The sequence below is a fragment of the Eschrichtius robustus genome, chromosome 3 (assembly GCF_028021215.1).
Source record: "Eschrichtius robustus isolate mEscRob2 chromosome 3, mEscRob2.pri, whole genome shotgun sequence".
NCBI classification, from domain to species: Eukaryota; Metazoa; Chordata; class Mammalia; order Artiodactyla; family Eschrichtiidae; genus Eschrichtius; species Eschrichtius robustus.
Window position 1 is genome coordinate 25140693 of NC_090826.1, and position 11058 is coordinate 25151750.

Sequence of the window (11058 nt, forward strand, 5' to 3'; positions counted from 1 at the left end):
GCCTGGTCTTGACGTTGTGATGTCCATCCTCAGGTCATAACAGAAATTGAGGTGACTGGGGTTTGTTGGGGGCCGGGATGCAGTGGCCAGGGACGCAGCCCACTTCTAAGGAGCTTTAGGGTCATGGGGGCAGCACAGGTGCACGGGTGCACCAAGGAGATGCCTGCCGCAGCCCCTGTCAGGACAGTGGGAGTCAGCCAGATCAGGGGGAGCGAAAACGCCCAAGGGACAGGACGCGGCATGTGAGCAAGAGAAGCAGAGCAGGGTGTTTGGAGACCAATGAGAAACAGGGTGGTTGCAGTGCAGAGAGCGTGTGGGGGTCAGGAGGTGGTGAGCTTGGGAGAGATGGGCTGGGCCTGAGTCACACAGGCCCTTGAGGGCCATGGTGAGGAGACCAGATACTATCCTCAGGGTAGAGGGGAGCCATGGAGGGTTTCTGAGCAGGGGAGAGGCCGTGAAGTTGTGAGCTGACCATGGGGTGGTCCTGGAGGGTTTAGAGCAGAGTAGTGACGTGGTCAGATGGTTATTTTGGAAAGATCTTCCAGGATGAAGTGGAGGGTGCAGCAGCTAGAGGCGGGTACCAGGGCCCAGGGCGGAGTGGGTGGGGGCCTGGAGTCGGGCAGGGGCCGAGGAAGCCTTCTCTCACCCTGAGACAGATCCTGTGGATGCTTTTGTCCCCTGGTAGCTTTCAGCTGAAGGAGACCTCTCCACGGAGCAGCCTGATCTTCCTCCCCGCAACACATGAGATTTCATTTCTTTCCTTATTTCACTTTAGGGAGAAAAAGCCCATTTTGTGCTCCCGATAACCTTTTTCAAAGGTTTGTAGAAGTGGGCACTTTTATCCTGCTTTTGTATCCTTGTTGCTCTGCAGTTTTTCAATTATTCATTCAACAAACATGTACTGAGCATGATTTGTGCCAGGGTCTGGGCTGGGGCAGGCCTGGCAAGGAAGGAGGCTGGAACCAGACTGAAGAGCCTGAATGCTGGCTAAGGAGTTTCAGGTCCCAGTTTGGCTCTGAGAAGCCACCTCTTATCCCCCAGGCAGGGAGCTCTCCCTCCGTGTTTCCTCAGCCCCTGTTCTCTCTGGCGAGACAGTGGTCACGCTCCTGTACCTGGTGGTCGATGGGGGTATCAGGTGTGAGGCCTGACCCACTGCCCACCCAGGGGCTAGGAAGCCCACTCGGCCTGTTTGCTGTAACCCCCTCATCCCCTGCTGCCCAGCATCATGGCTTCCACGCATCCTCCCTCCCCCATCTTTCCTCCATCACCTCCTTTCTCATTTCCTTCCTCTTTTCCTTCATATCCTCTTCTCTATCCCCTCTCTTCTCTCTCACTCTCCTTTGTCACCTCCCTTCCTTTGCCAGTCTGTGGGACAGGCTGTAGGACCCCAGCTTTTTTTGTCTGCCAGCGCTGACAGGCTGGGCTTCCCTGCTGGACTGCTAATGGGGAAGCGGCTGCCCTCATCCCCGAAGACCTGTGCTCTGTCCCTGGACACCTGTTGCCTGACACCTGCTTCCCAGCACCTGGGCTGTGGTCCCTGCGTAGATACCACCAGCAGCCTCAGCCCAGCCTGCTCTGGAGCAACTTTGGACAAAGTTGTAGAACAAATATCTGGGCAGAGTGGGTGCAAGACCTGCAGATCATGTGGGGAAACAGGCAGTGTGGTGCGCTGGAAAGGGCTCTGGGCTCAGCTCCAGTTCTGTTTCCATGACTATCTCACCACTATCTCGTCACCTGAAGTTAGGCAACTCAGTTGCTTTCTCTGGGCCTCAATTGCAGCTTCCGTAAAATGGCAATAGTAGCTGTTTTGTAAACCATAAAACATGGTGCTTTCATGAGACAAACACTGTGGTTAACCAGCAGACATTCCCAAGCCCCTTCTCCCTTTCCTGCCTCTGTCACAAAGGCGGGAAAAGTCAACTGTCACTTTGCAGCTTCCCTGAGAGAAGTGGGTACCTGAAAACATTCTAGCTAAGTAGACCCAAGTGGGGATGCTACGGAGCAATTCTAGAAAAGTTTCTGATTTTCTTTTACAAGGCACTACTCATTCCCCCTTTTCCTATTTTAACACAAATACGATGCCTGGAGCCACAGCAGCTATATTGGGACAATGAGGCAATGAGCCTGAGGATGAGAAACCAACATGATGAGGATTGTGGTACAGAAAAATGGAAGGAGTCTAAGTCCTTGATGCACTTTTGAGCTGCTGCATCAACCCTACTGTACCTGACTCCAGACTTCTGTTATGTGAGGAAAACAAACACCAATAAGTTTAAGCCCCTATTAGTTGGGCATTAAGTTCCTTGCAACTGAATGCATTTCTAAATGATATAACATGTGAGATGTTTAGTGATAATAAAAATAATAAACAGGAGAAACTTACCTCCATTCCTCAGGACTATGGGCTAGCAATAGTATAGCACCCCCCATATATATGTGTATATTTATAAATAACTGTATATTGTATATGTTTATACATACATATATGTTTAGTAGCAGGAGAAATTGTGACAAGACAGTTTTGTGTTTTTTTTCCTGCCCCTGCCCTGGACTTCAGCCCTGCTCCTATGATCTGACTAACTTGGCACCTCTGCTTTACTCTCCCTCTTTCCCATGGACACTATTATACTTTGTGATATTGTGATCAAATATATATCTGGTCTTTGCCCCTTTCTGGCACAGAGCTCCTAAAACCCTTGGAATTTCCTTAGTGATAAGAGTGAAAAAGTGGACAAGACAGTTTTTTGAGATATTAAATTTTCTCTCCTCTGCCAAACACATGGGAGAAGAAGGTTCTGGACCTCCTTGTCTTGGGGGAGGTCTGAGGAAGAGTGGGAAGCAGGAGAGAGAGGTTACCTGCAAAATATACTTCCCCTCCTGCCTTTGGTATCCAAAAGTCCAAGTTTGTTGAGCAGCTTCTGGGCAGTGGGGGAGTGGGTGGTGATGGGGGCAGCAGAGGCGCCTCCTGGACGGAGAGGAGAGAGCCCCAAAGGAACTTGATTAGGGATGGGGGTGGTTCTTCCCATACCCCAAAGAAGTTCTCCATGACTGGAAGAGGAGGCTGAGGGCTGTGAGTTCTATGAGCAAAGATGGGGGCACCAGTTCCTGCTGAGCTGGGGGAGCCAGGCAGAGCCCGGGGAGCAGGTGAGACCTGAAAGGGTGGAAGCACAGTTCCCTGCCCTGCCCGAGCTGCCCACCACCTCCCCCCGCCATACCAGATCTTTCTTGCTCTGCCCACTGCCTTGCTGCTACATGCAACCCCAGGACTTTTGCACTATCCAGGAGGGGTCGTGTGTGTTGGGGAGGAAAATGAAAAATGGCTGAGGTTGAATTTCCCACCAGCCTGGCTGGATGGGGCTTTGCACAGAAAGAAAGTTGATATAGGGGGCTTCCCTGGTGGCGCAGTGGTTGAGAGTCTGCCTGCCAATGCAGGGGACACGGGTTCGAGCCCTGGTCTGGGAAGATCCCACATGCCGCGGAGCAACTGGGCCCGTGAGCCACAACTACTGAGCCTGCGCATCTGGAGCCTGTGCTCCGCAACAAGAGAGGCCACGGTAGTGAGAGGCCTGCACACCGCGGTGAAGAGTGGCCCCCGCTTGCTGCAACTAGAGAAAGCCCTCGCACAGAAACGAAGACCCAACACAGCCAAAAATAAAGAAATAAATAAATTTAAAAAAAGAAGTTGATATAAAACAAATGAACAGGGCTTCCCTGGTGGTGCGGTGGTTAAGAATCCGCCTGCCAGTGCAGGGGACATGGGTTCGATCCCTGGTCCGGGAGGATCCCACATGCCACGGAGCAACTCAGCCCGTGCGCCCCAACGATTGAGCCTGCGCTCTAGAGCCCGTGAGCCACAACTGCTGAGCCTGCGAGCCACAACTACTGAGCCTGCGTGCCACAACTACTGAAGCCCGCGCACCTAGAGCCTGTGCTCCGTAACAAGAGAAGCCACCGCAACGAGAAGCCTGTGCACTGCAACGAAGAGTAGCTCCCGCTTGCTGCAACTAGAGAAAGCCCACGTGCAGCAACGAAGACCCAACGCAGCCAAAAAATAAAAAATATAAAAATAAAAATAAAAAAATAAACAGATATACTGTTTCTTGCACACCTGTGAATTGAGCTTGATACCCCCTTTAAAATAACTGTAGATATAGGCTGATTTATGGCAACCCTCTCCCCCCAAAAAACAGTACAGGAGTGTGAAAAGCATTCATCTATTTCATTTTTTCAAGCAGCAGCACAGGATTCTATTGAGTGAATATTCTATCATTAATTTAACTAATCCTCAGTTAATGGGCATCCACATTGTTTTTAGTGGTTTTTTGTTTGTTTGCTTTTGTCTTTCCTACTACCAGCCGCTGTGTTTATTCTGGCAGCTTGCTGAGCTGCAGGAAGAACGTGGACTCCAGAGCCAAGATCCTCTATGTTCTTATCTCAGCTTTGCCCATGAGCTGCCCTCACCTCTCTGGGTCTCAGTTTCCCCATCTGCAGAATGGGGATTGTACTAGCACCCACCCCATGGGATGTTGCCATGGTCAGTGAAAGCACATCTGTAAAGGGCCTGGCACCATGCTCGGCTCACCGAAGGAGACAAAGAAAGGGTGCTTCCTTCCTTTTTCTGGCTATCAGTCCTCGGGGACTGAGACAAAAGTCTAGGCCATTGAAAGAAATTAAAGATGATACCAACAGATGGAGAGATATACCATGTTCTTGGATTGGAAGAATTAATATTGTGAAAATGACTATACTACCCAAAGCAATCTACAGATTCAATGCAATCCCTATCAAATTACCAATGGCATTTTTTACAGAGCTAGAACAAATCATCTTAAAATTTGTATGGAGACACAAAAGACCCCGAATAGCCAAAGCAGTCTTGAGGGGAAAAAATGGAGCTGGAGGAATCAGACTCCCTGACTTCAGACTATACTACAAAGCTACAGTAATCAAGACAACATGGTACTGGCACAAAAACAGAAACATAGATCAATGGAACAAGATAGAAAGCCCAGAGATAAACCCACGCACCTATGGTCAACTAATCTATGACAAAGGAGGCAAAGATATACAATGGAGAAAAGACAGTCTCTTCAATAAGTGGTGCTGGGAAAACTGGACAGCTACATGTAAAAGAATGAAACTAGAACACTCCCTAACACCATACACAAAAATAAACTCAAAATGGATTCGAGACCTAAATGTAAGACTGGACACTATAAAACTCTTAGAGGAAAACATAGGAAGAACACTCTTTGACATAAATCACAGCAAGATCTTTTTTGAAACACCTCCTAGAGTAATGGAAATAAAAACAAAAATAAACAAATGGGACCTAATGAAACTTCAAAGCTTTTGCACAGCAAAGGAAACCATAAACAAGACGAAAAGACAACCCTTAAAATGGGAGAAAATATTTGCAAACGAATCAACGGACAAAGGATTAATCTCCAAAATATATAAACAGCTCATGCAGCTCAATATTAAAGAAACAAACAAGCCAATCCAAAAATGGGCAGAAGACCTAAATAGACATTTCTCCAAAGAAGACATACAGATGGCCAAGAAGCACATGAAAACATGCTCAACATCACTAATTATTAGAGAAATGCAAATCAAAACTACAATGAGGTATCACCTCACACCAGTTAGAATGGGCATCATCAGAAAATCTACAAACAACAAATGCTGGAGAGGGTGTGGAGAAAAGGGAACCCTCTTGCACTGTTGGTGGGAATGTAAATTGATACAGCCACTATGGAGAACAGTATGGAGGTTCCTTAAAAAACTAAAAATAGATTTACCATATGATCCAGCAATTCCACTACTGGGCATATACCCAGAGAAAACCATAATTCAAAAAGACACATGCACCCCAATGTTCATTGCAGCACTATTTATAATAGCCAGGTCATGGAAGCAACCTAAATGCCCATCGACAGACGAATGGATCAAGAAGCTGTGGTACATATATACAATGGAATATTACTCAGCCATAAAAAGGAACGAAATTGAGTCATTTGTAGAGACGTAGATGGATCTAGAGACTGTCATACAGAGTGAAGTAAGTCAGAAAGAGAAAAACAAATATCGTATATTAACGCATGTATGTGGAACCTAGAAAAATGGTACAGATGAGCTGGTTTGCAGGGCAGAAGTTGAGACACAGATGTAGAGAACAGACATATGGACACCAGGGGGGGAAACTGCGGTGGGGTGGGGATGGTGGTGTGCTGAATTGGGCGATTGGGATTGATATGTATACACTGATGTGTATAAAATTGATGACTAATAAGAACCTGCAGTATAAAAAAACAAACAAACAAAACAACTAATACTAAACTTTCATTGGGTTATTTGTATGGAAATATGTTAATATAAATGTTTCAGACATTACATGAAATTTCTAAAGATCTTATATGTTCTGGCATAATGTTATAAGTCATAATTCTAGTTATTACTTTAAAATGTATATCTCAGAAATAACTAAATTTCCTTGTCAATTGCATTATTATGAACTTTCATCAAATCTTTAACCATGGTCATTTTTAAGTCTTTTGTCATTTACAGACAGTTCTGGGTGTACTCTGATGCTTTTGCAAATATGTTCCTATAAAAGGGTTTCATCTTCAAGGAATTCATGGAAAAGACTCTGACAAGTACAGGTTTCTGGTAACTGATTGTACTGCTGAACTGAATGAATAAGCATTTTCAGAACTCTAATGAAAAACTGATGAACTCATAAAAGTGCTAACAAAAGATCAAGATGAAAAAAAACATTTACATGGGACTGAGTGAACTGATGAGGATGATTATAATTTTTGTGACTTTCTGTTTGAATCTAAAAAAAAATCCCACAAGGACTCAGAGGCAAAGAATATACAAATCAATTTTTACTGCAAAGTAAAGGAGCTGTTACAGTGGAGGATTACTGGACTGAATGTCAATACTATGACATAGTATGAGTGTGTTTCGTGTTTGGTAATTGCAATCATTGTTGCTTTTGTTGTGGTCATCCATTTACAATGCTTGGTGTCAGTCTATTTATCTCTTGTAAGAATAAAATACAGTGTGTGTGTGTGAAAAAAAAAAAAAAGAAAAAAGTCTAGGCCAAAAGATGCGGTCACCTTAGCTTTCCCTCTACCTCCAGGGACACCTGTCCTTTGCCTCTCTGGAGGAGGATGTGAGTGACAGGTGGCAGGAGGTAGGGAGAAAAATTATAACAGGAGCCAACATTTATTGAACAGTTCCTGTGTACCGAGCCTGGAGCAAGGAACTTCAACGCCAATAGCAAGTCTATTAGTGTACAGAGAAAGAAATTCATAAGAGAAAAAGAAGATGGAGACCTTGACTCCCCAATCTGCTGTGATCCCCAGTCTAAATTAGCATTCCCATTTCTCTTGGTTTTCTTAAAAACTCTACACTTCTCTGCATACATAGCCTTTATTACAGTGTGTGATTATGTATCTATTTGTGTGATGATCACTGTATTGTCTGACTTCCCCTAAGGTCAATGAGGGTGAGAACCTACTCTCGTTGTTTATCATTTCCCTGGTGCCTAGAACAGAGCCTGATAAACAGAAAATGCTCAATAAGAGAAAGGTTAGTTGATTGACTGATCATCTGAATGAGTATTAGTTGATTCTGGAGTAGCCATGAGAAAGCCTAGGGGACAGAGAGTTTATAGCAGAGTAGGAAGGGCCAGAGCCCTGGGCTGGGGTCAAGAGGCCTGGGTTCTGGCACTGAATGTGCAGGGTCAGAGGAAAATTCCGAGGAATGGCTTTGAAGCTGAGACCAGCAAAATAGGTGGGAATTGGGTGGTTCAAAAAGCATAGGAAGACTGACCAGGGCAGAGGACTGCATGGCAGAGGCTCTGCAGTAAGAGGACAGGACCATCCAGGAGATGAGGAGCTCGAGCATCATGGTGAGGGGTCAAGTGGTGGAGGTGGGGAGGTTCAGGCTATGGAGTTCAGAGGTCGCAGACTGGTGACCGGAATGCGTGTCTGGTTTGGCCCTTGTTATATGTTTAAAGCAACAAGAACCTCAACGAAGAATATGGTGCCTCGCTCTGGAGCACACCTTCTGTCTACCTCAGCTTCCCCTGTTCCTGCTCAGCATTCCCCTGCTGCTTCATCTTTTAAGTGACCTGCCTGACCATGAAGACATCTGAGTTGCAGCCTGATGCAGGGCCAGGTAGGCTGTGGACAGGGCACTGGGAAGGCCTGAGACCTGCCCACCCTCCTCTGAAATGCCTCCGGGGCTGCAGGCTTGGTCTGTCTTAGCCCTTCTCTGTTCTGTTTCCCAAAGGGTCCTGGGCTGGTGAGGTCCTGGCTTGTGAGGGTGGAAGGGCCCTTGTGGGGGGGTGGGTACTCTATGGTGGTCAGATCCTGAGCTGGAGTCCAGAAGGTTTGGTTCCCGTTCTGGCTCCTCCACTTGCTTCACCTCTCTGAGCCTCAGCTTCCTTGCCTGTGACAGTGGTGATAAGAGTCCCTACCCCAGAGGCTCAGGGTAGCTGTTTGACTTTGACTATGAGCAATTCAGGACAACCCACTCGCTTATGCATTTGTTCAACACGCCAGGGTGTGAGAGTTTAGTCAACCGTACAGTTTAAAGACAACACAGGCCACAAGACCACCGTCACTTCTGACACCAATTGCAGGTTCAGGGGTTTCCAAAACTGCCCTTAAGTTTGATCGTTCACTAGAAGAACTCACAGAACTCAGTGAAAGCTATTCTACTCACAGTTACAGTTTATTACAGGGAAATGACAGAGTAAAACCAGCCAAGAGAAGACAGGAATAGAGTGGAGTCCGGGGACACGTCAGCTGCTGAGCTTCCACTGTCCTGTCCACGTGAAGTCAGGGTGTGTTCATTTCCCTGCATCCATGAGCGACAATATGCACAGAGCACTGCCAACCAGGGCAGCTCACCTGAGCCTCTGGCATTCAGAGTTTTGATTGGGCCTCCACTGGGTAGGCATGATTGATTGATTTACTGATTGATGACTGATTGGTCAATGGATACTGTGTGACCCAAAACCCGCATCCTAAGTCATGCGGTTGGTCTTTCTGGTATGGCCAGCCCCCATCCTAAATCACATTGTTACTGAGCAGAGTGGTGTGAAGGAGCCGGGCAGGAGCACACGGCCAAGCCCCCGCACAGGATGACAGCCCTCGGTAGCGTGTAGAGTGATGCAAGGTGTTTGTTTGAAGAGCTGACCCCGGGACTTCCCTGGTGGCGCAGTGGTTAAGAGTCCGCCTGCCAATGCAGGGGACACGGGTTCGAGCCCTGGTCTGGGAAGATCCCACATGCCGCGGAGCAACTAAGCCCGTGTGCCACTACTGAGCCTGCGCTCTAGAGCCCACGAGCCACAACTACTGAGCCCACGTGCCACAACTACTGAAGCCCGTGCACCTGGAGCCTGTGCTCCGCAACAAGAGAAGCCACCGCAATGAGAATTCCGCACACCACCACGAAGAATAGCCCCGGCTCGCAGCAACTGGAGAAAGCCCGCATGCAGCAATGAAGACCCAACACAGCCAAAAATAAATAAACAAATAAAAATTAAAAAAAAAAAAAAAAAGAGCTTACCCCTTCCCACCCCTCTCCTCAGGCATGAGGCTCTGCAAAGGGAAGTCAGCACCCTGGCAGGACCACTGCCCTGTGGGTGAGCTTCCTTTAGTGGACGTATCCCACCAGCTCGCCTCATCTCCCGACTGGACAGTCCTTGCAGGCTTTGCCTGCAAGCCCAGAGGCTGCTGGCCCAAAGGAGGCCCCACCGGTCCTTCTCTGAATCCTTCATCCGGGCCCTCATCATCTTGTGTGCCCCTCTGTCTGTGGTCCTCTCCTCCATCTCCATCTGGGATGACCACTGGCTCCCGGCCGACAACTGCCTCTTCCGGCTGTGGCGCTTCTGCACCGCCTCCAACCAGACTGGGCTGCACTGTCTCCAAGACCTGAGTCAGGCCCACGTGCCCAGGCTGGCCTCAGGCATGGCCGTGGCCCACAGCGTGGCCACCTTGGCCGTGGGGGTTGCCATCTTGGTCCTGGAGCTCCTCATGGTGTCCCAGGTGTGAGGACCCCCATTCATGGCATGAGTGGGCCATGGGCTCCGCCCTCTTCCTTGTCTCGTTCATCCTCTCCTTCGGGGGCCTCCTGAGCTTCCTGATCCTTCTAAGGAACCAGGTCACGCTCATCGGCCTCACCCTGATGTTCTGGGGCAAGTTCACGGCCTCCTTCCTCTTTTTCCTGAACGCCATCAACCGCATCACCCACTTCAACAGCATCACCCATCCGTGGGGCTTGTCTACAAAATTTTAGGCCCCCCTCTGAGAATATCGAATGCTGCCAGAAAGTGTGGCCAAGATGGCACTTTTCCAACGTGTGACATTAAAACTGCCACCTCTTAGCCTTTGGCTGGTTGGGCCAGTGGCCCTGGGGCCTTTGCAGCTGGTCCCACAACCCTGGGGTGCAGCTGGCTCCGTGCCACCAGCTGCACCGGCTTAGCCAAGTTATTAGGATGTAGATTTTACAAGAAGAAACATATTTTTAAGAAAAATCACATTGTTGCTATCTGGCTAGTCCCAGACCCCCCCAGGCAAACAAAGATTACCATCCAGAAGGTGAGAGCAAAGCTCAGACCTCTTTTTGGCAAGGTTAAGTTTTATTTTATTTTTCCAGCCTCACTGAGATATAATTGACACATAACATTGTGTTGGTTCAAGGTGTATGTGTCAATTTGATACATTTATAAATTGTAAAATGATTACCACCATAGTATTAGCTACCACCTGCATCCCATCACATAGTTACCATTTCTTTTTTATGGAGAGAACACTTAAGATCTACTCTCTTAGTAACATTCAAGGATATGATACAGTATTATTAGCTACAATTACCAAGCTGTGTATTAGATCCCCAAACTTGTTAATCTTATAACTGGGAGTTTGTACCCTTTGACCAACACCTCCCCACCCCCAGCCCCTGGTAACCATTAAATTCTTTATTACATACAAGGTCAGCCTGGAAAAGAGACATGACTTCTGCATCTTAGAAGATTCA

General features: G+C 47.6%; 1 pseudogene; it reads left to right on the forward strand.

Moving 5' to 3' along the window:
* The first annotated feature begins 8153 nt into the window (after positions 1–8153).
* On the forward strand, positions 8154–10317 carry LOC137760543 (voltage-dependent calcium channel gamma-like subunit pseudogene; annotated as a pseudogene).
* Positions 10318–11058: the final 741 nt, after the last annotated feature.